The 23,538-nt window shown below is 44.7% G+C and overlaps 1 long non-coding RNA gene across 1 annotated transcript in view; it reads right to left on the bottom strand.

The window, feature by feature from the left end:
- LOC126349173 (uncharacterized) overlaps positions 1–23,538 on the bottom strand; it is a 143,220-nt gene that overhangs the window by 71,701 nt on the left and 47,981 nt on the right. Inside the window, exon 4 of the long non-coding RNA XR_007565181.1 lies at positions 3,642–3,797. This is a non-coding gene — a long non-coding RNA (uncharacterized LOC126349173). The remainder of the gene's footprint in view (positions 1–3,641; positions 3,798–23,538) is intronic.

Genomic DNA, 23,538 nt, shown 5'->3' with positions numbered 1-23,538 from the left:
TAGGCTGATTTCCAGAAGCGGGAGGGATGTACAGGGAATAGAGAAAATAATGTGAACAGTGGTAGTAATGGGACGGTTGTGTTTGATACTCAACAACGCAGGTAAAACACGTGTTGCGCTGGAATGTGCGTGTTCAGTACGGACTAGGCATCGTGAAGGTTGTTTACGAGTAGTGCACACTTCGTATTTGCATTCAGAGGCCGAGGTCGATGTGCAATGAAACACCTAACAGAGTTCTAGAGAGGGCAGATTGTTGGGGCCTGACTAGCTGGGCCAGCAGTAACCAAGACAGCAAACCTAGGGAATGTTTCAGGAGTAACTGTTTCACCAATCTTGACAACCCACACAAAACATGGAAAGACATCATCGTGTAAACTTAATAGTGGGCGGAAATCAAAACTAAATTACAGAGATCGTCGTACACTAACACGAACTGTGTCAAAACTACGGCGGCTAAAGTAACTGCAGGGCTCAACAGCCATCTTCGAGACCTATTATCTATCGACACTGTCCGTCGAGAACTGCATAAAGCGAGTATTCGTGGACGAGCTGCTATACCGAAACCATTAGTGACGACAACAAACGCAAAGAAGCATAAAACAAGGTGTGACGAGCATAAATCCTGGACGGCTGATAAGTGGAAACACGTCATATGGTCCGACGAGTCAACGTTTCGTTAGTTCTAACATGAGGCCGGGTTTACGTCTGGAGAATGCCAATAAAAGCCTACAATCCTGACTGCTAGATTCCAACGGTTAAGCATGGAGGTGGAAGTTTGATGGTGTGGACAACCATAACATGGTATTATGCTGGCCCCATCTTTACTCTGAAGGCCGTGTTACAGCCAACTATTATGTGAACATTTTCGGGTGTCAGGTGTACCTCATGATTCAAATGTTGTTCCCCAATAATGATGCCATATTTCAAGACGATAATGCACCCATCCACACAGCCAGGACAGTGCAATCGTCATATGAGGAGCATGCAGCTGAACATAGCGTCTTCCCTGAGCAGGACAGTCCCCGGACTTGAACATTATCGAACCCTTGTGGGCGGTATTGGGACGCAGACTCCGGAGCAGATTTTCGACTCCCTCGTCACAACAGGAGTTAAAGGATATTCTGATCGAAGAGTGGCATAACATTCAACTGGGGACTACACAATCATTATATGCCAGTATTCCAAGAAGAACCCTGGGGGTCCAGCCCTTTATTAATAAAATATTCCTGTACAAGTATCCCTTGTAGGTAATACTTATTTTATTTGTACAGTGTCTGTTTCTTCAGATACGCATGTCCGAAGAAACAGACATTGTTGACAGTCCATGGCTGTGTATTATATTTATTCGCTGATTACGAATTATTTGACATTAACTGTATTAAGGAGACGTACACTACCTAGTAGTGACCCGTGGGTATGTGTGCCAGAGCGGCACTGGACCGCCGCGTGGCATTAGCCGAGCGGTCTCAGGCGCTGCAGTCATGGACTGTGCGGCTGGTCCTGGCGGAGGTTCGAGCCCTAACTCGGGCATGGGTGTGTGTGTTTGTCCTTACGATAATTTAGGTAAATAGTGTGTAAGCTTAGGGACTGATGACCGTAGCAGTTAAGTCCCATAAGATTTCACAAACATTTGAACATTGGGACTGGACCAGGATTTCCCGCTTATAGCGAGCAGTCACCTTAACCATTTCGCCTATCTATGCACACTTCCCGGACCGCTTCAAACCTCCTTATGCCATATTGTCTACATCCCATAATGATCGCACATCACGTGATACACGGAGCGGGGGGGGGGGGGGGGGGGGGGAGTGAGACGGTAAGGAATTAAGTCCAATGTTATTATCTTCGTTGTTGGCCGTTGAGGCTTGTAACACATGCCTAAAGGAACAGATACTGTAAAATTAAAATACGTATTACATGCCTCGACGGACATAAACAACTGTAATAACTTCCTTGTAGTCTCATTCAAATCTAATGGTTCTAATGGCTCTGAGCACTATGGGACTTAACATGTGAGGTCATCTGTCCTCTAGAACTTAGAACTATTTAAACCTAACTAACCTAAGGACATCACAGACATCCATGCCCGAGGCAGGATTCGAACCTGCGACCGTACCGGTCGGCCGGTTTCAGACTGAAGCGCCTAGAAGCACTCGGCCACTGCGGCCGGCTGTAATCTCATTCTCCCTGTTTAGGAATCACGTAATGTGTACAAGCGTTGGGGGATGCAGATAGTTTGACATATGGGGGTTTGGAGCGGTCTGGGGAACGTGCACAGAGAGCCAAAGTGGTTGAGGGTACCGCTGGCTGTAATTGGGCGATCCCGGTGTGGCACACATTTTCAAGTGTCACGAACATATATATATATCTATACCTAATATAGCTGATGTCAAAGAATTAGCAGTCTGAGAATAAATTTCGGAATAAGAATGTAAGTAACTTGTAGTGTTGCTTCGTCAGCTGACTGTGACAACACAGTCGCTACTGTCTGCATTGAAGCCCACTGTTACTTCGTCGACCTCTCAAAGAATAGATGTTTGTTACGTCTACACACACCGTTCTTCACACGGTAATGTATCTGCGTTAGCTACATCGTATTTGCAGATGCGGGGGACACATACAGTGTAGAACAAAAGCTTTGCCCATCATGTGTAGGGCGTGCATGTCTCACATTCAAACCAATGTGATTTATTACACAATCGGGAGGTGGTGGACGGAATTTGTGCAACAATTTTAGTTTCCCCTTGGTATTTCATACGCTGAAAGAACGAATGTCAGAATGCGTTTAATTCGGATTTTAAACTCTTATTCTGTTTCTTAAACCGGACGTATGTATGAGACATAATGAAATTCCTTGACCCATTTTCAGATATCTGTTATCAAAATTTTAAGACTAAGCATTTGCGAGTGTCCAACGTCTCTAAATAAATAACATTCGTTGAAAAAAATTGGCGTATCTCTCGAGCTATCTAGAATAACATGTGACTAATAGCGCAGGTCTTCCCTAAATATTCTCTTACCCTTGGGGTAGAAATAGTCCCAGACTAACAAATGATAAATAGGCACAAACTTATGAAAGAGATTTCATAACTAAATTTACGTACTAGTGCAACTTACATCGCTTCATATTGGTACACAGAGATATATGAGGGTTTAGACCAGCGATCACTTTACGATGGTGTATTCAAGCACTGCCAGATATTTTCATTTGACGTTATTTGTTTCGTGAAAAAATGTGAAGAATAAATGTCCAAATAACTACAGTATTGTTGCGATTGCTAGCTGCTCAGGAAAAGATCTCGGAATGCATGTAGAACCAACCGACTACCTTGGGTTCTACAGACGAAAAAGCAGCCATCAGGACATATTACTGAGCTGATGATAACATGGTCCAGCGGGTGGCAACCCCACAACTGACCTTACTGCTCACGCAACAGCTGCTTCATGTTTCCTACATGACGAAAACGTGTAGACTAAAAAAGTAATACAGTCTAAAACATATCAAAAAGCGTATAGCCGAAGTCGTTTTGCTGGTGCCTTTTCTTAGAGCGTAAACGAAACGCATGGAAAAGCATCAACTTTTATGTCGGAAAAAGGGCAAACAAGGGCTTTCGATACACTTATAAACTACCAACACTAACCTGCATAAATGACCGCTGACCAGATAAAATATATATTCCATGAAACAGGACCACAAGAGCAGACCACATATTTGCAGTCACATATATCCCATTAAACACCATTAAGACAGGTTGCGGCACCTCCTCTGTAAGTAGTAGTTGTATCCCAGACACGACCTGAAATGATTAAGGCATAAGAATTAGAAAAAAAAAATTCTGTGAAAAGTGCTGGAACTGACAAAACACTTGATTCAGTGTCCAGATATGTTAAAAGATTCACCATGAAACTATCGATGAAGGGCTGTGAGAACTATTAGCTGATCTGTTTGATACATTTGTAATAGAGTAATATACAGAAGAGACAAAAAGAAAAACAAAGAGCTACTGAACGAAGGTCGCCATAGCGGCAGAAAAAGTAAAATTAATAGAGGTAGCACTCTGAATACATAAAAGTCTAGGATAGCCTCATGACATAGCTATGGATAAACAAACCTTCGACATAGCAACGCTGATCACGATACTGCAAATCCTGAGAAAAAGGGTAGTAATTTATAGAGATACAGAAATATTTACAGTAACTTATAAACTAAATGAGAGAAATGAAAGCAGAAAATAAGGATTTTACGTTGCTGTTAAGAAGTTTCTGATAGGCGCTGTTGCAGATGGACGTAAAGAATTAAGTGAATAAATAAAGTTCGGAGTGAAGAAGTACTACAAGGCTACACGAGACAATTGTAAAAAGTTCTCAGCACAAGAAAGGAGGTATAACTGACCTAAGTACTATGGTATCGGTGACTAATTAACTTAGCACTGAAAGAAGCTGTAAATGTGATAAATTTTATAGACAGCAGATTACTGGGACATTGCATTATATATGGGGCGATCAATAAGTTTACGTCTGAGGAACGTGCTGCAGCGTATACGCAACTTAGCGCGACTCCGATGTGGGTATATAAGCACTGACGTGTAGGCAAGGGATCAGTGTAGCATTTGTGTCTTTCCGACGTGCGTCGTGTAAATGCAGAAACGTAAACTATGGCGGCGTTGTTACCAAATGATTGTGTATGGGACAGCAGGTCTGTCGAAACAAAACTGCGACAAGCGGTGCTGCTACTGCATGATAGCGTCGAAGTTACGCCAATAGTCCTGATCTAGCCCCATGCGATTATCAAACCGTCGGTCCATCAGAAAGTGGCCGTGGAGGGGCAACGATTCGTGGCGTACGAGGATTCCAGCAGGCAGTTACAGATGGGCGGCATAAAGCCTAGAGCGTACAGCGTGCTCTGTAACTGGAACTCTGATGGGAGGGGGGGGGGGGGGGATGGGACTGGGAATCAGTAAGCATTAAGTCCGAGAACCATGAGTGATGAACTTACAATGTCTACCGACTCGAGAGCGCCTGGGTGGGATCATATGAAGTCGTCCAGTGGAAGAACACTGAGAAAGTATGATGGTCGTACGTGACTCATGGAGAAGAGATAGTGCTGGCAATAGCAGCACTATATGTAGAGAACGTAAAGCTACATGGTACCGTGGAGGCTGCTGGGATGTGATATGCTGTCGGCTCAGCTGAGATGTAGAATCCATCTTTCCTAAGGAGGAGATAGCCGATCTATCTCACTTCATAGATGGCGGATGTGGCTGCAGCACCCCTTCTTCTCCAAAGAAGAGATGCAGAGTCACTGTGGCAAAGAAGTGCCTTCAGAGCTCGTACATGTGGATGCAAGAATGGGCGCCAGTAGTGGAAGAGGCCTGGACCCAGAAAAAGGGACCAAAGACCCGTGTCACTGTAGCAAGCAAGGAGAATGATAGTAGATCCACTCAGCTAAGGACAGGGAGGAGTGACCTAGAAATAAAGGACATGCAGGCTTGTCATCACGAAGGTGCGACTGGGGCACTGATGGACGTACGATCTTTTGTGGCTAGGCCTTGTGGTAGACTTTGAAGACCAGAGAACGGGAGTTCCAAGTAAATCTGACTTGTATCCCGTGTGGAGTGTCAAGAGGAACAACAGAACAGGAGGCCTTTGAGGTCTCAGAAGACGGCCATGGTTTTGAAGTTGCACAGGGCATGGTCATGCATGAAGCGCAACATGCATTGTGAAGGGACCCGTCACAGAAAGAAGCAGGAGCACAAGGTGAGCATGGTCTTCACTTGGAAGAGGCCCAGCAGAGGAAGGAGGGCACCAAGGACGTGAGCTGAATGTCGGTGACAGCCAGAAAAGCATATGTCAGCAGGGGAAAAGTTGTGGGCAGCAAGGCCAGAAGAGACCAGATGACGCTACTATGAGCCATAAGGGAGCGTTCATGGAGTAGATGGGTGCCAAATGCATATGAAGCAAAGGAAAAGAGGTATCTTATGAACGGTGCTTCGAATGGGCTCGCAGCAGCAGGACCAGTGGCAAGGGCACCAGAGGTGATTGAGCAGGTGGTGCTGGAGCTGTTGTCATTGGAGCCCTTGGCGCTGCAGACAGTGGCACTTGAGCCATAGGTACTGGAGATGGTGGCACTGGATCTGGTGACACTAGAACTGGAGCCACCGGAGCTTGTGATGCTGGGCTGTCAGCACTGGGGCTGGTGGTGCAGTAGCTGTTGGCATGGAGGCTGGTAGCACAAGACCATATGTTGCAAGAGGTGGCAGGACAGGGGCTGTTAATGCTGAGGATGAAGGCACACAGGTTGATGGGCAGCACAAAAAGATGTGAGCTGTTCCTGCAAATGAATATAGGGCAGGGTGTAAAGGTCTTTCCCAGGGTTACAGGACTGTGGTGTGTTTTAAACAGAAGTTCTGGAGTAGGTCAGGAAACAAGCGCAATACTGACTGTCAATGTTGAATGCAGAGGCCATGTGAGGAAGGCAGGCCACAAATCTATGACATTATCGAATAACTGTGGAGATGGAGACTGAGTTATCCATGCCAGGGGAGCTGAGAGCAGACAGATGAGGCGAGTCAAAAGAGATGCTACACTGGTTGAGCTGAAGCCTCTGTGAGGCAGCGGGGAGGGGGAATTGAGGGACAGCATACAGAAATCAATTATCGTGTCGTCAACTGATAGGACAAGAATGGTGCAGAGATAGGGGTGCACGCTGCTAATGGATAGATGTGCCTATGTCGCCAATGAACAGTACAACTTTATTTAAGTCTTCTGAAACAACAGTCTCTTGGAATGCATGTGCCATGTATGTTTACGCTAGTGTAGTCGCTGGTGTTACTTGGTCTGATGTACTAAGATATAACTGTCAATCGCACTGGCCTGTCGTCATAGGGTATCATTGACATAGTCGGAAAATGTTCAGTCATTTAGATAATCCACGGTTGATGCACCGACTATAGGCAAGGGCCTTAGACATGACTGGCGGAAAGCCTGGGGATACTGTGCACCTGGCGAATGGCTCTCTGATTGGGGGACTGTGGCGCAGTTGGCAGTAAGCTCAGAGGACCATGAATGGTGAACTGATGTTGAGTGACTGGAGACTAGCTAGTGGCGACCTATAAAGTTGGAAGAAGTGATTGAGATCTAGGCGCAGATGAGGTACAACATTCCTTTTTCCAACAGAAGAATGGTGGAACCAACTCGCTGCATCATCTGGGGCTGTGACACAGGCAACAGGTGAAGATATAGTATATATCTTTCTTAATGAGGAGATGGCAGATCCACCTCACCCCATGGTCGACGATTGTGAAATAGTCGACAGCGGAGACTGCAGCACGATTGTATATCATAGATGATTTCGATGAAAATGAAAACAACTCTTTTTTAATACCGCGCCTCAGAAATGTTTGAGGAACTTAAAGTTGTAGCCCATGCTTGGTTTTATATTTTAAACACATTTTCCCTCGAGTTCGAAATTCACTGTTAGAGTGTGTCTTTTTTTAACTCGTCTTTACATCAGAAGTGAACGAAAACAGACACCAGAGGGATTGGCATAAGAATGTATGAACCTGTGTTGATGTTGACAAAATCACCGTAACTACAGTTCGCAAGAAATGCTCTAAAGAGGCAAAGAGGCATGAAAAGACATTGTGCATGGTAACGCAGGCACACTTGATAATATCTAGTGTACTCCATATTTCTGTTTCGTAGGTTGGCCTTCACCTCACGAAGAACAGTTGAAAAAATATTAAAAAATCAGATGACACTTTTGAATATATATAGCTATGACTGTCATCACACTAAAAATGACAGAACTGTTGAGGGAGGAGACAGCTACCACAGATAAGACAGTTTTGAAGAACTTTTATCAAATTTATTGCAATCAGAACTGCAATATGCAGCGCCTGGCAAAAAAACGTGAAGCACCCAGATGGGACGGAGGAAAGGAAATGAAAATTGAGGGGTTGAGAAAGTATGTGATATTATTTCAATGATTACGAAATCAGGTGAAATTTACGAAGAACTTGACATCATGAGCTTTCTCACCAGTATGAAGTGGCACACCCTCTGGCCTGGATGCATTTCACTGATTCGGTTGGGAAGGGTGTCATAAAACCATTATATCCGCTCTTGAGGCAAACTAGCCTCCAACTGTAGTAACTGGTGCTCGATACCTGGGTACTGGAACTGGGATGAAGTTGATGTCCGAGCTGGTCCCACACGCATATAACTCACGGCAGTCTGGGAATCTTGCTGGCAATGAGATTCCTAACCTTCATACAGACAGTTCATAGAGACATGTGAGATATCTGGACAAGCAGTGCCCTGTTGAAAGGAAATGAAAATTGAGGGGTTGAGAAAGTATGTGATATTATTTCAATGATTACGAAATCAGGTGAAACTTACGAAGAACTTGACATCATGAGCTTTCTCACCAGTATGAAGTGGCACACCCTCTGGCCTGGATGCATTTCACTGATTCGGTTGGGAAGGGTGTCATAAAACCATTATATCCGCTCTTGAGGCAAACTAGCCTCCAATTGTAGTAACTGGTGCTCGATGCCTGGGTACTGGAACTGGGATGAAGTTGATGTCCGAGCTGGTCCCACACGCATATAACTCACGGCAGTCTGGGAATCTTGCTGGCAATGAGATTTCTAACCTTCATACAGACAGTTCATAGAGACATGTGAGATATCTGGACAAGCAGTGCCCTGTTGAAAGGAAATGAAAATTGAGGGGTTGAGAAAGTATGTGATATTATTTCAATGATTACGAAATCAGGTGAAACTTACGAAGAACTTGACATCATGAGCTTTCTCACCAGTATGAAGTGGCACACCCTCTGGCCTGGATGCATTTCACTGATTCGGTTGGGAAGGGTGTCATAAAACCATTATATCCGCTCTTGAGGCAAACTAGCCTCCAATTGTAGTAACTGGTGCTCGATACCTGGGTACTGGAACTGGGATGAAGTTGATGTCCGAGCTGGTCCCACACGCATATAACTCACGGCAGTCTGGGAATCTTGCTGGCAATGAGATTCCTAACCTTCATACAGACAGTTCATAGAGACATGTGAGATATCTGGACAAGCAGTGCCCTGTTGAAAGGAAATGAAAATTGAGGGGTTGAGAAAGTATGTGATATTATTTCAATGATTACGAAATCAGGTGAAACTTACGAAGAACTTGACATCATGAGCTTTCTCACCAGTCTGAAGTGGCACACCCTCTGGCCTGGATGCATTTCACTGATTCGGTTGGGAAGGGTGTCATAAAACCATTATATCCGCTCTTGAGGCAAACTAGCCTCCAATTGTAGTAACTGGTGCTCGATGCCTGGGTACTGGAACTGGGATGAAGTTGATGTCCGAGCTGGTCCCACACGCATATAACTCACGTCAGTCTGGGAATCTTGCTGGCAATGAGATTCCTAACCTTCATACAGACAGTTCATAGAGACATGTGAGATATCTGGACAAGCAGTGGCCTGTTGAAAGAAAATGAAAATTGAGGGGTTGAGAAAGTATGTGATATTATTTCAATGATTACGAAATCAGGTGAAACTTACGAAGAACTTGACATCATGAGCTTTCTCACCAGTATGAAGTGGCACACCCTCTGGCCTGGATGCATTTCACTGATTCGGTTGGGAAGGGTGTCATAAAACCATTATATCCGCTCTTGAGGCAAACTAGCCTCCAACTGTAGTAACTGGTGCTCGATACCTGGGTACTGGAACTGGGATGAAGTTGATGTCCGAGCTGGTCCCACACGCATATAACTCACGGCAGTCTGGGAATCTTGCTGGCAATGAGATTCCTAACCTTCATACAGACAGTTCATAGAGACATGTGAGATATCTGGACAAGCAGTGCCCTGTTGAAAGGAAATGAAAATTGAGGGGTTGAGAAAGTATGTGATATTATTTCAATTATTACGAAATCAGGTGAAACTTACGAAGAACTTGACATCATGAGCTTTCTCACCAGTATGAAGTGGCACACCCTCTGGCCTGGATGCATTTCACTGATTCGGTTGGGAAGGGTGTCATAAAACCATTATATCCGCTCTTGAGGCAAACTAGCCTCCAATTGTAGTAACTGGTGCTCGATACCTGGGTACTGGAACTGGGATGAAGTTGATGTCCGAGCTGGTCCCACACGCATATAACTCACGGCAGTCTGGGAATCTTGCTGGCAATGAGATTCCTAACCTTCATACAGACAGTTCATAGAGACATGTGAGATATCTGGACAAGCAGTGCCCTGTTGAAAGGAAATGAAAATTGAGGGGTTGAGAAAGTATGTGATATTATTTCAATGATTACGAAATCAGGTGAAACTTACGAAGAACTTGACATCATGAGCTTTCTCACCAGTATGAAGTGGCACACCCTCTGGCCTGGATGCATTTCACTGATTCGGTTGGGAAGGGTGTCATAAAACCATTATATCCGCTCTTGAGGCAAACTAGCCTCCAATTGTAGTAACTGGTGCTCGATACCTGGGTACTGGAACTGGGATGAAGTTGATGTCCGAGCTGGTCCCACACGCATATAACTCACGGCAGTCTGGGAATCTTGCTGGCAATGAGATTCCTAACCTTCATACAGACAGTTCATAGAGACATGTGAGATATCTGGACAAGCAGTGCCCTGTTGAAAGGAAATGAAAATTGAGGGGTTGAGAAAGTATGTGATATTATTTCAATGATTACGAAATCAGGTGAAACTTACGAAGAACTTGACATCATGAGCTTTCTCACCAGTCTGAAGTGTCACACCCTCTGGCCTGGATGCATTTCACTGATTCGGTTGGGAAGGGTGTCATAAAACCATTATATCCGCTCTTGAGGCAAACTAGCCTCCAATTGTAGTAACTGGTGCTCGATGCCTGGGTACTGGAACTGGGATGAAGTTGATGTCCGAGCTGGTCCCACACGCATATAACTCACGTCAGTCTGGGAATCTTGCTGGCAATGAGATTCCTAACCTTCATACAGACAGTTCATAGAGACATGTGAGATATCTGGACAAGCAGTGGCCTGTTGAAAGAAAATGAAAATTGAGGGGTTGAGAAAGTATGTGATATTATTTCAATGATTACGAAATCAGGTGAAACTTACGAAGAACTTGACATCATGAGCTTTCTCACCAGTATGAAGTGGCACACCCTCTGGCCTGGATGCATTTCACTGATTCGGTTGGGAAGGGTGTCATAAAACCATTATATCCGCTCTTGAGGCAAACTAGCCTCCAACTGTAGTAACTGGTGCTCGATACCTGGGTACTGGAACTGGGATGAAGTTGATGTCCGAGCTGGTCCCACACGCATATAACTCACGGCAGTCTGGGAATCTTGCTGGCAATGAGATTCCTAACCTTCATACAGACAGTTCATAGAGACATGTGAGATATCTGGACAAGCAGTGCCCTGTTGAAAGGAAATGAAAATTGAGGGGTTGAGAAAGTATGTGATATTATTTCAATTATTACGAAATCAGGTGAAACTTACGAAGAACTTGACATCATGAGCTTTCTCACCAGTATGAAGTGGCACACCCTCTGGCCTGGATGCATTTCACTGATTCGGTTGGGAAGGGTGTCATAAAACCATTATATCCGCTCTTGAGGCAAACTAGCCTCCAATTGTAGTAACTGGTGCTCGATACCTGGGTACTGGAACTGGGATGAAGTTGATGTCCGAGCTGGTCCCACACGCATATAACTCACGGCAGTCTGGGAATCTTGCTGGCAATGAGATTCCTAACCTTCATACAGACAGTTCATAGAGACATGTGAGATATCTGGACAAGCAGTGCCCTGTTGAAAGGAAATGAAAATTGAGGGGTTGAGAAAGTATGTGATATTATTTCAATGATTACGAAATCAGGTGAAACTTACGAAGAACTTGACATCATGAGCTTTCTCACCAGTATGAAGTGGCACACCCTCTGGCCTGGATGCATTTCACTGATTCGGTTGGGAAGGGTGTCATAAAACCATTATATCCGCTCTTGAGGCAAACTAGCCTCCAACTGTAGTAACTGGTGCTCGATACCTGGGTACTGGAACTGGGATGAAGTTGATGTCCGAGCTGGTCCCACACGCATATAACTCACGGCAGTCTGGGAATCTTGCTGGCAATGAGATTTCTAACCTTCATACAGACAGTTCATAGCGACATGTGAGATATCTGGACAAGCAGTGCCCTGTTGAAAAGAAATGAAAATTGAGGGGTTGAGAAAGTATGTGATATTATTTCAATGATTACGAAATCAGGTGAAATTTACGAAGAACTTGACATCATGAGCTTTCTCACCAGTATGAAGTGGCACACCCTCTGGCCTGGATGCATTTCACTGATTCGGTTGGGAAGGGTGTCATAAAACCATTATATCCGCTCTTGAGGCAAACTAGCCTCCAACTGTAGTAACTGGTGCTCGATACCTGGGTACTGGAACTGGGATGAAGTTGATGTCCGAGCTGGTCCCACACGCATATAACTCACGGCAGTCTGGGAATCTTGCTGGCAATGAGATTCCTAACCTTCATACAGACAGTTCATAGAGACATGTGAGATATCTGGACAAGCAGTGCCCTGTTGAAAGGAAATGAAAATTGAGGGGTTGAGAAAGTATGTGATATTATTTCAATGATTACGAAATCAGGTGAAACTTACGAAGAACTTGACATCATGAGCTTTCTCACCAGTATGAAGTGGCACACCCTCTGGCCTGGATGCATTTCACTGATTCGGTTGGGAAGGGTGTCATAAAACCATTATATCCGCTCTTGAGGCAAACTAGCCTCCAATTGTAGTAACTGGTGCTCGATACCTGGGTACTGGAACTGGGATGAAGTTGATGTCCGAGCTGGTCCCACACGCATATAACTCACGGCAGTCTGGGAATCTTGCTGGCAATGAGATTCCTAACCTTCATACAGACAGTTCATAGAGACATGTGAGATATCTGGACAAGCAGTGCCCTGTTGAAAGGAAATGAAAATTGAGGGGTTGAGAAAGTATGTGATATTATTTCAATGATTACGAAATCAGGTGAAACTTACGAAGAACTTGACATCATGAGCTTTCTCACCAGTATGAAGTGGCACACCCTCTGGCCTGGATGCATTTCACTGATTCGGTTGGGAAGGGTGTCATAAAACCATTATATCCGCTCTTGAGGCAAACTAGCCTCCAACTGTAGTAACTGGTGCTCGATACCTGGGTACTGGAACTGGGATGAAGTTGATGTCCGAGCTGGTCCCACACGCATATAACTCACGGCAGTCTGGGAATCTTGCTGGCAATGAGATTCCTAACCTTCATACAGACAGTTCATAGAGACATGTGAGATATCTGGACAAGCAGTGCCCTGTTGAAAGGAAATGAAAATTGAGGGGTTGAGAAAGTATGTGATATTATTTCAATGATTACGAAATCAGGTGAAACTTACGAAGAACTTGACATCATGAGCTTTCTCACCAGTATGAAGTGGCACACCCTCTGGCCTGGATGCATTTCACTGATTCGGTTGGGAAGGGTGTCATAAAACCATTATATCCGCTCTTGAGGCAAACTAGCCTCCAATTGTAGTAACTGGTGCTCGATACCTGGGTACTGGAACTGGGATGAAGTTGATGTCCGAGCTGGTCCCACACGCATATAACTCACGGCAGTCTGGGAATCTTGCTGGCAATGAGATTCCTAACCTTCATACAGACAGTTCATAGAGACATGTGAGATATCTGGACAAGCAGTGCCCTGTTGAAAGGAAATGAAAATTGAGGGGTTGAGAAAGTATGTGATATTATTTCAATGATTACGAAATCAGGTGAAACTTACGAAGAACTTGACATCATGAGCTTTCTCACCAGTATGAAGTGGCACACCCTCTGGCCTGGATGCATTTCACTGATTCGGTTGGGAAGGGTGTCATAAAACCATTATATCCGCTCTTGAGGCAAACTAGCCTCCAACTGTAGTAACTGGTGCTCGATACCTGGGTACTGGAACTGGGATGAAGTTGATGTCCGAGCTGGTCCCACACGCATATAACTCACGGCAGTCTGGGAACCTTGCTGGCAATGAGATTTCTAACCTTCATACAGACAGTTCATAGCGACATGTGAGATATCTGGACAAGCAGTGCCCTGTTGAAAGGAAATGAAAATTGAGGGGTTGAGAAAGTATGTGATATTATTTCAATGATTACGAAATCAGGTGAAACTTACGAAGAACTTGACATCATGAGCTTTCTCACCAGTATGAAGTGGCACACCCTCTGGCCTGGATGCATTTCACTGATTCGGTTGGGAAGGGTGTCATAAAACCATTATATCCGCTCTTGAGGCAAACTAGCCTCCAATTGTAGTAACTGGTGCTCGATACCTGGGTACTGGAACTGGGATGAAGTTGATGTCCGAGCTGGTCCCACACGCATATAACTCACGGCAGTCTGGGAATCTTGCTGGCAATGAGATTCCTAACCTTCATACAGACAGTTCATAGAGACATGTGAGATATCTGGACAAGCAGTGCCCTGTTGAAAGGAAATGAAAATTGAGGGGTTGAGAAAGTATGTGATATTATTTCAATGATTACGAAATCAGGTGAAATTTACGAAGAACTTGACATCATGAGCTTTCTCACCAGTATGAAGTGGCACACCCTCTGGCCTGGATGCATTTCACTGATTCGGTTGGGAAGGGTGTCATAAAACCATTATATCCGCTCTTGAGGCAAACTAGCCTCCAATTGTAGTAACTGGTGCTCGATACCTGGATACTGGAACTGGGATGAAGTTGATGTCCGAGCTGGTCCCACACGCATATAACTCACGGCAGTCTGGGAATCTTGCTGGCAATGAGATTCCTAACCTTCATACAGACAGTTCATAGAGACATGTGAGATATCTGGACAAGCAGTGCCCTGTTGAAAGGAAATGAAAATTGAGGGGTTGAGAAAGTATGTGATATTATTTCAATGATTACGAAATCAGGTGAAATTTACGAAGAACTTGACATCATGAGCTTTCTCACCAGTATGAAGTGGCACACCCTCTGGCCTGGATGCATTTCACTGATTCGGTTGGGAAGGGTGTCATAAAACCATTATATCCGCTCTTGAGGCAAACTAGCCTCCAATTGTAGTAACTGGTGCTCGATACCTGGGTACTGGAACTGGGATGAAGTTGATGTCCGAGCTGGTCCCACACGCATATAACCCACGGCAGTCTGGGAATCTTGCTGGCAATGAGATTCCTAACCTTCATACAGACAGTTCATAGAGACATGTGAGATATCTGGACAAGCAGTGCCCTGTTGAAAGGAAATGAAAATTGAGGGGTTGAGAAAGTATGTGATATTATTTCAATGATTACGAAATCAGGTGAAACTTACGAAGAACTTGACATCATGAGCTTTCTCACCAGTATGAAGTGGCACACCCTATGGCCTGGATGCATTTCACTGATTCGGTTGGGAAGGGTGTCATAAAACCATTATATCCGCTCTTGAGGCAAACTAGCCTCCAACTGTAGTAACTGGTGCTCGATACCTGGGTACTGGAACTGGGATGAAGTTGATGTCCGAGCTGGTCCCACACGCATATAACTCACGGCAGTCTGGGAATCTTGCTGGCAATGAGATTCCTAACCTTCATACAGACAGTTCATAGAGACATGTGAGATATCTGGACAAGCAGTGCCCTGTTGAAAGGAAATGAAAATTGAGGGGTTGAGAAAGTATGTCATATTATTTCAATGATTACGAAATCAGGTGAAACTTACGAAGAACTTGACATCATGAGCTTTCTCACCAGTATGAAGTGGCACACCCTCTGGCCTGGATGCATTTCACTGATTCGGTTGGGAAGGGTGTCATAAAACCATTATATCCGCTCTTGAGGCAAACTAGCCTCCAATTGTAGTAACTGGTGCTCGATACCTGGGTACTGGAACTGGGATGAAGTTGATGTCCGAGCTGGTCCCACACGCATATAACTCACGGCAGTCTGGGAATCTTGCTGGCAATGAGATTCCTAACCTTCATACAGACAGTTCATAGAGACATGTGAGATATCTGGACAAGCAGTGCCCTGTTGAAAGGAAATGAAAATTGTGGGGTTGAGAAAGTATGTGATATTATTTCAATGATTACGAAATCAGGTGAAATTTACGAAGAACTTGACATCATGAGCTTTCTCACCAGTATGAAGTGGCACACCCTCTGGCCTGGATGCATTTCACTGATTCGGTTGGGAAGGGTGTCATAAAACCATTATATCCGCTCTTGAGGCAAACTAGCCTCCAACTGTAGTAACTGGTGCTCGATACCTGGGTACTGGAAGTGGGATGAAGTTGATGTCCGAGCTGGTCCCACACGCATATAACTCACGGCAGTCTGGGAATCTTGCTGGCAATGAGATTCCTAACCTTTATACAGACAGTTCATAGAGACATGTGAGATATCTGTACAAGCAGTGCCCTGTTGAAAGGAAATGAAAATTGAGGGGTTGAGAAAGTATGTGATATTATTTCAATGATTACGAAATCAGGTGAAACTTACGAAGAACTTGACATCATGAGCTTTCTCACCAGTATGAAGTGGCACACCCTCTGGCCTGGATGCATTTCACTGATTCGGTTGGGAAGGGTGTCATAAAACCATTATATCCGCTCTTGAGGCAAACTAGCCTCCAACTGTAGTAACTGGTGCTCGATACCTGGGTACTGGAACTGGGATGAAGTTGATGTCCGAGCTGGTCCCACACGCATATAACTCACGGCAGTCTGGGAATCTTGCTGGCAATGAGATTCCTAACCTTCATACAGACAGTTCATAGAGACATGTGAGATATCTGGACAAGCAGTGCCCTGTTGAAAGGAAATGAAAATTGAGGGGTTGAGAAAGTATGTGATATTATTTCAATGATTACGAAATCAGGTGAAACTTACGAAGAACTTGACATCATGAGCTTTCTCACCAGTATGAAGTGGCACACCCTCTGGCCTGGATGCATTTCACTGATTCGGTTGGGAAGGGTGTCATAAAACCATTATATCCGCTCTAGAGGCAAACTAGCCTCCAATTGTAGTAACTGGTGCTCGATACCTGGGTACTGGAACTGGGATGAAGTTGATGTCCGAGCTGGTCCCACACGCATATAACTCACGGCAGTCTGGGAATCTTGCTGGCAATGAGATTCCTAACCTTCATACAGACAGTTCATAGAGACATGTGAGATATCTGGACAAGCAGTGCCCTGTTGAAAGGAAATGATAATTGAGGGGTTGAGAAAGTATGTGATATTATTTCAATGATTACGAAATCAGGTGAAACTTACGAAGAACTTGACATCATGAGCTTTCTCACCAGTATGAAGTGGCACACCCTCTGGCCTGGATGCATTTCACAGATTCGGTTGGGAAGGGTTTCATAAAACCATTATATCCGCTCTTGAGGCAAACTAGCCTCCAATTGTAGTAACTGGTGCTCGATACCTGGGTACTGGAACTGGGATGAAGTTGATGTCCGAGCTGGTCCCACACGCATATAACTCACGGCAGTCTGGGAATCTTGCTGGCAATGAGATTCCTAACCTTCATACAGACAGTTCATAGAGACATGTGAGATATCTGGACAAGCAGTGCCCTGTTGAAAGGAAATGAAAATTGAGGGGTTGAGAAAGTATGTGATATTATTTCAATGATTACGAAATCAGGTGAAACTTACGAAGAACTTGACATCATGAGCTTTCTCACCAGTATGAAGTGGCACACCCTCTGGCCTGGATGCATTTCACTGATTCGGTTGGGAAGGGTGTCATAAAACCATTATATCCGCTCTTGAGGCAAACTAGCCTCCAACTGTAGTAACTGGTGCTCGATACCTGGGTACTGGAACTGGGATGAAGTTGATGTCCGAGCTGGTCCCACACGCATATAACTCACGGCAGTCTGGGAATCTTGCTGGCAATGAGATTCCTAACCTTCATACAGACAGTTCATAGAGACATGTGAGATATCTGGACAAGCAGTGCCCTGTTGAAAGGAAATGAAAATTGAGGGGTTGAGAAAGTATGTGATATTATTTCAATGATTACGAAATCAGGTGAAACTTACGAAGAACTTGACATCATGAGCTTTCTCACCAGTATGAAGTGGCACACCCTCTGGCCTGGATGCATTTCACTGATTCGGTTGGGAAGGGTGTCATAAAACCATTATATCCGCTCTTGAGGCAAACTAGCCTCCAATTGTAGTAACTGGTGCTCGATGCCTGGGTACTGGAACTGGGATGAAGTTGATGTCCGAGCTGGTCCCACACGCATATAACTCACGGCAGTCTGGGAATCTTGCTGGCAATGAGATTCCTAACCTTCATACAGACAGTTCATAGAGACATGTGAGATATCTGGACAAGCAGTGGCCTGTTGAAAGAAAATGAAAATTGAGGGGTTGAGAAAGTATGTGATATTATTTCAATGATTACGAAATCAGGTGAAACTTACGAAGAACTTGACATCATGAGCTTTCTCACCAGTATGAAGTGGCACACCCTCTGGCCTGGATGCATTTCACTGATTCGGTTGGGAAGGGTGTCATAAAACCATTATATCCGCTCTAGAGGCAAACTAGCCTCCAATTGTAGTAACTGGTGCTCGATACCTGGGTACTGGAACTGGGATGAAGTTGATGTCCGAGCTGGTCCCACACGCATATAACTCACGGCAGTCTGGGAATCTTGCTGGCAATGAGATTCCTAACCTTCATACAGACAGTTCATAGAGACATGTGAGATATCTGGACAAGCAGTGCCCTGTTGAAAAGTGGCATTACGATACTGTAACTGTAACAGAGAGGACGCAGGAAGTCTCTGATGTACCGTAGTGCCGTCCCATTTCCCTTAATCACTACCAGCCGTGACACGAAGACATACCCAACGGCTCCCTACAGTCCGACGCCTGGAGAAACACCATTGTGCCTCTCCAAAACACATGGAACCTCTCCCAAGGTCGCCACCATACTGGCCAACAACGGTCACCTAGGGTAGTGAAACCGCTAGTCATCACTGAAGACAATGCGACGCCAACTCGCCAGCGGTCTGCCCCTTCCCAAGAACCGCAACACTCCGAACCTGTCAGTTTGTGTTGCAGTATCAACCGTAACCTAAGCACGGAATGGTAATTCCACGGTCCGGATGCTGCTAATCTTCGGCTGTGCAGATTGACACAGAATCCAGAAGCAGTCCATTGCTGTTCACGGATGGTAGGCACAGATGTGAAGGGATTACAATGTCCTTAATACACAATATGACGATGTTCCTTTGTAGTGGTCACACGGGGTTGACCGCTACGTTAATAACGAGTAAGTCTGCCATCACGTTCTCATGCTGACCAACTCTAAACAACTGTATCGCCCGAATGCCCCACAAGTGTGAATCTTGCACAATTCGACCATCTGACGAAATGGAGACTTACAATGAGGCCCCTTTCAAACTCTTTGAGGTTGAGATAGCGCTGTCTCACACGGGTACGCTGCACATTGATCACTCCACATCAGACGCTGTTCACGTCCATTGTATGCTCTACAAGGCCTGGTAACAAAACTAATCACGAGCAACGCTGATTCACTCTACTGGCCGTTCCACCTGTCACAACGAATCGCATCTCTAACAATTTACGTATCCATATACGAAGTTATACTGACGTCAGACAGTGTCGTCTGGGTGCTTCACTTTCTTTGTCAGACAGCGTACATAAGATGGATGGCGAATTACGTACTTACGTAAGAGATATTAAGAAACTGAATGTGTTTCTAGGTCGTTACAAAATATGTTGATTTAGCTTATGGTACTACATGCGTGGTTTTCGATCACATGAGAAACGTAGTGCGCCTGCACGTTTTTGTGTTGTTCTTTCATCTGGCACTGCATTACTTGACGTGAAACCTGCGCTCTGCTGTCTGCCAGCCCTATTCCAAGGACTGTGAAAAAAAATCTAGTTTGGGATGGTTGGCAGCACGTTTGACACAAGATGCAAAGAGGATGTCAGGGCATGGAAATACACCATAAATCAGCCAACATTTGCAAACAACCTTTAACACTAATACCGTCGACCAAGTGCTACAGGAAACATATGAACATCATAAAAATCGGTAGAAACATACGCCTCCTCCAATTAAAAAAAAAAAAAACTTTCATAGACGCGAAGCATGAACACAAAATAAACAGTTACTTAATGACCATATAAATATTGGAAACTAAACCCTGAATAAAATAACTGTAAATATCACACCATGGAAAGAATATTTTCGCCGGCAGCTGTGGCCGAACGGTTCAAGGCGCTTCAATCTGGAACCGCAAGACCGCTACGGTAGCAGGTTCGGATCCTGCCTCGGGCATGGATGTGTGTCATGTCCTTAGGTTAGCCATTTTTCTCCAAAACATTCTCTTATCCGGTACTTTGTTTTCGCTGCTCAATCATCTCTCTCTCACCTACCCACTGTTTAAAAGTTCAACTAAACCACTTAGCTTTCATTTCATTACACATTATGTAATTACATAATAACATATTCAAACGACACAATACACATATAACGCATAACAGAGAAACAGGGCAGTTTTAGCTCAAAGAAAAATGCTAGCGGTGTAGTTGGTAACACTACTCTTAACACACGAAGCATATGTAGCGAGAAAGATACAAATAAACAGTAGTGCTATACTGAGGTGTCTTTGACGTGAAAAAATGAATAGGCCAGAATCAACTGTGCCAGACGAAGAAATAACTCAAAAACGTGCAAGCACACAGCCATTTTGACGTGAGCGCAAACCGAGCATGAAACACCGTCTGTAAAAATCAATATCTATTGTAACGATCTGTTCCACGAAGACGGCTAATTCGTAAATGTGTCTCTTTACAGACCACTGATGATGTTCATTTCAATAAAACGAAACACGTTTGGTGACAGGAACACGAATTTTATTGCAGTTTCAAAAATGGAATTAACATACCTTCAATAAACATAAAGCAACTAATTACAATACGTCGACAAAAATGAAGACTTAATTCGAAAATGTTTCACAGACTTCCGTCTGAATTGACAGTACTGCTAGGGGTTACGACTGCCGTCCAATGTGACGAAACACGCAACGTCTTTGGTCTTATGAAACATCAAAATACTACATCTGTAAAATTAATTTTAACGAACATTTACAGAAAAGCTGAAGTCCTTAGCTGTTTATGCAGAGTTCTATACGGCGACAGATAATATCTGACGTTTACTAGCCGGCCGGAGTGACCGAGCGGTTCTAGGCGCTCCGGTCTGGACCCGCTGACCGCTACGGTCGCAGGTTCGAATCCTGCGTCGGGCATGGATGTGTGTGATGTCCTTAGGTTAGGTAGGTTTAAGTAGTTCTGGGGGACTGATGACTTCAGATGTTAATACCCATAGTGCTCAGAGCCATTTGAACCATTTTTTTTGACGTTTACTTTGATGACATTTCAAGATTTACTGACCAATAAGATTACAGTGTTATTGAGAAACAGTCAACGAAGATTAGCGCTCAACGTCTTGTCAACGACGAGAGCGTAAGTAGCAGAGCAGAGGCTCGGACTGAAGAAAGACTGGCCGAGGAAGAAGCATTCTGTTCAGGGGAACCATCCCATCATTTTCCTTAAGCGGTTGCAGGAAACTATTAGGTTGTTAAATAAGTTCTTAGCGTTTTTGTTCTGTACGTTTGTATTCCAGTTGCGAAGGGTTTATTTATCGATTCTAAATTTTCATTTGCACTTTACGTTGCTGTTTGAGTTTACATGTTGCCATTTTGTCATGTGTAGATGGTGAGTGGAGCTGTGAACGTTAGAAAATGGAGTGCCAACTGGAGAAATCGGAACATTTCCGACATGTTCTTCTGTTTGAGTTCAATAGAGGGGTGACAACTGGAAACATTTACGTTGTGTGTGGGGTAATGATTTTGGGCAGAGTACGGCAAGAAAATGGTTCTCTCGTTTCAAGGAGGACCTTTTTAACATCAGTGAGTCCTCACGTTCAGGAAGACCTTCGGGGCATGATGAACGCCTAAACACATAAATCAACAATTTTATTTATTTTTTATTTTATCGTATGGCTAGGGCCCCCCATCGGAAAGAATGATGATGAGGAAAGCACAGCACCCAGTCCCTGGGCGGAGAAAATTCCCCGACTCAGCCGGAAATCGAACCCGGGCCCAGTGGATTGACTTTACGTCACGTTGACCACTCAGCTACCGGGGGCGGTAATTAATCCACAATGATAGACGTAAGTGCATTCGAGAACTGGCAAATGTGATGTACTGTGCTTATTCCCCATCGTACAACACTTTCATGCAGTGGGAAGGGTTCAAAAATCGGATGTATAGGTAACACATGCTCCCAGCCAAAATAACAAAAATCAGCGGGTGGCCATATGAGCATCTCAGCTTGCTCATCGACAGTTGGCTCGTGAGCGGCACCGACAACTGCCGTCGTGTGTCGTTACTGGTCACGACGAATGGCGTCATTGTATCGAATTAAGGAAAAGAAAGGAATGCTTGTGCCTAAACAAAGCAGCAACTAGACCTACGCGCATCCACAAAACAATGTCACGCATCAGGTGGAACAGCAACGGTGTGAGGTACTACGAATTGCTTCCCAGAGGTGTAACCATCGCTGCTGACATTTATGTCAACAACTGAGACGTCTTGCAAACGCAGTCAAAGAGCAACGATCAGGAAGACCGCGTGAAGTGGAAAATGGAAATGAGCGTTTGGCGTCATTGGCACGGAGGCCCCTTGCGGGGCTGGTAGGGCCGCCTTGGTGCAGGTCTTACTACATTCGACCCCAGTCCCTGAGCGGAGAAAATCTCCGACCCAGCCGTGAATCGAACCCGGGCCCGTAGGATGGCAATCCGTCACGCTGACCACTCAGCTATCGTGGTGGATGAGTGAAGTGGCGCTACATCGCGAGAGCGCCCGCCAGTATTATGCTAGACTGACAAAAACCACTGTACAGGAGCTGGATTGGAAAGTCATCGCCGACCGGGGTGGCCGAGCGGTTCTAGGCGCTTCAGTCTGGAACCGCGCGACCGCTACGATCGCAGGTTCGAATCCTGCTTCGGGCATTGATGTGTATGCTGTCCTTAGGTTAGTTAGGTTTAAGTAGTTCTAAGTTCTAGGGGAATGATGACCTTAGATGTTAAATCCCATAGCTATCAGAGCCATTTTTTGGAAAGTCATCCCGCAACCACCTTATTAACTTGATCTTATCAGATTTTCACCTTTTCCGCTCTCTATTGAACAGCCTTCAAGAAACTACCTTTCTGGATGAAATTGCGTTCCGAATATAGCTCGGCACGTTCTTCGCCTCAAAGCAACTTGTTTTATACTGTCAGAGAATCGAAAAGTTACCCCAGCGTTGTGAGACTGTTGTAAATAGTGGAGGAGAATATATTATTGATGACTAAATTCCATATTATATGTGTCTGTTGCGTTTATTAAACTTATGGAAAAACACGACGA

Source organism: Schistocerca gregaria, chromosome 1 (assembly GCF_023897955.1).
Source record: "Schistocerca gregaria isolate iqSchGreg1 chromosome 1, iqSchGreg1.2, whole genome shotgun sequence".
Classification (NCBI taxonomy): Eukaryota; Metazoa; Arthropoda; class Insecta; order Orthoptera; family Acrididae; genus Schistocerca; species Schistocerca gregaria.
This window is presented reverse-complemented; position numbering and strand designations above follow the sequence as displayed.